The sequence below is a fragment of the Pygocentrus nattereri genome, chromosome 22, assembly GCF_015220715.1.
Source record: "Pygocentrus nattereri isolate fPygNat1 chromosome 22, fPygNat1.pri, whole genome shotgun sequence".
Lineage (NCBI taxonomy): Eukaryota > Metazoa > Chordata > Actinopteri > Characiformes > Serrasalmidae > Pygocentrus > Pygocentrus nattereri.
In genome coordinates, this window is record NC_051232.1 from 25,755,381 (window position 1) to 25,758,379 (window position 2,999).

The following is a 2,999-nucleotide window of genomic DNA, read 5'->3' on the forward strand; positions in this document are numbered from 1 at the left end:
TAATTAAGTATTTTACAAGCAACTTCACATTCAACTCCATTTTTTATTAGACATGTTTATCAATGTATTATAATTAATATATTCTCTTTAGAGACTTAAATAATAATAAAACAAATAAATAAAATAAAAACAAGCTTTTCAGAATGTTCAATAATGGTTTAATATTAAGTAAGACTGGTGACTAAAAATGTTCATCAGTTGTGTTTTCTTGTATGAATATACATTTTACATACACCCATAATATAAAAACATGTACATGGAAAAAGGAGAATAAAAATACTTCATGTAGACAAAAGATAAACTAGCATGTGCACATAGTTATACATTTAATTCATTACGATGTGACCAACAACATGTCATGAACAAAAAATAAATTAGTTTGAACTTACATTACTACAACATTAAACACCAGTATTACTTAACATAGTCATTGTTCCACAATATCCAGGTTTGGGACTCATATAATGAATATTGGCTGATTGAGAAACAAGTGCACACATTGATTAATAATAGCTTAGCATTCGTGAGATCATGATGAGAACAATAGCATACAGAGCTGTCTTGCAGCTGATTGTGCTGGCAGATGAAGCAGCAGAAGTGCTTATAGTTGTTGCTCTAGATATAGTCATGGCAAGAGCAGCTGTGGTTGAAGAACCAGCTGTGGTTGAGGAAATAGCAGTGGTTGTAGGCCCAGAAGAGGTTGAAGAACCAGCAGTGGTTGTAGGCCCAGAAGAGGTTGAAGAACCAGCAGTGGTTGTAGGCCCAGAAGAGGTTATAGAAGCTGTGGTTGTGGCTCCAGCTGTGGTGGTAGCTCCTGATGTGGTGGTAGAACCAGCTGTGCTTGTAAAACTAGCAACAGTGGTGGATGCAGCAGCGGTTGCGCTGGTGGAAGTTGTGGATGAAGCACCAGTGGTTGTGGATGTAGTGCTGCCAGTCGTTGATGTAATTTGGGCACCAGCAATGTTGACCAATGCTGGAATTGATGTAGATAGAGTGTGAAATGTTGCTGCCAGCATTTTCACCACATGCTTTTTTCTATTCATATATGTATTAGGGAAGAAAAACTCACCAATCAGGAAGAAAAGAAGGGTCAGCATTTTGCCAGGCATCTTTCGACGTTCTTTTCGTCTCTTTATATAACCTAAGATTGTAGAGGACCTTCATTAGTGAAATCCGTTTGGTCATTTATGTTGGTTTTTGCTACCTTGTCTTGTAAATTTTCTGTATTTATAAAAATTACAATACACTGTTAGGTATATATACAGTCGCATACAAGTGTTTGAACAAATTATGTTTATGTTTTGTTGATTTACTAAAGGAAAATAAGTTAACGCACCCTCTACAGAGAACAACTTCTACAAATCATGATGCACAATTACTGTTTACAACATGTGGCCTGTGAAAAAGTAATAGCATACTATAGTTTATGCTCTATTTTTTCAATATTTTAAACTTAAGAAAAAAAGAAACAGAAATTGTGAGTACAATTTGCAGATAAGTGCCATATTTAAATCCCTGCAAGTGATGTGTTGACTTCACTTCCTTAGAGAAACAAATCAACAAAACCTTTACATACGCCAGTAGGCTTCGCTGAAAAATTCAACTGTCTCTTTTAAACTTTATAACCATAAAATATAACCATAACTACATTTTTAGGTGAAGTAATTTGTAGTCATGCTGTTTTTCATCCTCTTTCGTACATGCTACTGTTCAAAACCTTGGAAATGGAGCAGTAGACGGTTCGCATGGCTGAAAAAGCTGTATACCATCAAGAATTGAGCTATAACAAATTTTACATGAATTTAAAATGTAAATCTAATCATATAGCAGATAACTTGACAAAAAAAAATAAGACAACAAAATAGCTATGAAGCTATGAACTACTTATTGTGTAATACCTTGTTGTTCACAAAATTCTTTAAAGTTGAGGCAAATGGTTTGTAATATTTGTAAACACACATGTTCATGAAATAACAAACTATTATTGCAATATAATGGTGATATATGTTAATAAATACATCTAAGCAAAGTATTTATTTATTTATGTTTACTGCACTTGTTTTTTTTGTTGTTGTTTTTTGCTTTACTTCATTGGGCTATTGGACAAAAATGTCACTAAATTAATGGCAGAAAAGTGGAGGAAGTCACACGGGCTTTCTTTCAAATTCCACTTTTTAGCTTCCAAACATTAATAAATATTTCTTAAATTTTACTCACCAAAGATGTTGACGCTGAAGATTTATGAAGGCCTGTAGAAACTTCCACAGTGACCACCTTGTGACCAGTCCTTGTGAGCAGCTCTTGCACCTGTACAACAAAGCCTTTTATACAGGAGTTGTCAGGCAGCATGTGATGTTCAGTTGACACACTGAGAGGAGAAGCACCTGTCAGTAATAATAGCCTGCAGATGAAGATGCTCTCCATGATGAGGAACCACTCCCATCTTCTGAATAGTAATATAATGATGCACTCTCAGGGTATCAGTCAGATTCACAATAATAGCGTGTAATGATTCACGGCGATCTAGGACATGTTGTGTTATTCAATACTATCGTTTACATTTTGAAATTCAATCTTTCATTTATAAAGTTGAAACCTGCTGAGAGCAGAGCAGTCGCTCTATTGATGCTCAGCTAAGGCAATATAAAAAGGTAGGCCACCAATATAATAGACATATTTACACATATATAGATGACTGTATGATCAGTCAATAGACATATTTGAAGCTGTTTATTTGAAAGACTCTGTACTCTTATTGGACCAGCATAGGTTAAAACTGGGACACGAAATGGGCAGAGCCAGTAACTCTGGTTTCTGTGAGGGTGAGACAGCACATCGAAATAGGGTGGACGACATGAAAGAATGCCAAACAGGACATCTTTTCATGGCTATCAGTGGTGGAAATATAATAAATCTAAAATAAACTCTTTAAAACCTCACGTTCAACTGCCAAGTTGTCTACACATTCAACCTTATTGTTCAAGCTGGCCTGAAACTTC

The 2,999-nt window shown here is 35.2% G+C and overlaps 1 long non-coding RNA gene across 1 annotated transcript; it reads right to left on the minus strand.

Moving 5' to 3' along the window:
* Window positions 1–245: 245 nt before the first annotated feature.
* Window positions 246–2,291, minus strand: LOC108413302. Its single transcript, XR_005129316.1, has 3 exons — window positions 2,218–2,291; window positions 1,070–1,141; window positions 246–973 (listed from the first exon to the last, which is right to left on the minus strand). It is a non-coding gene; the product is annotated as an uncharacterized LOC108413302 (long non-coding RNA).
* Window positions 2,292–2,999: the final 708 nt, after the last annotated feature.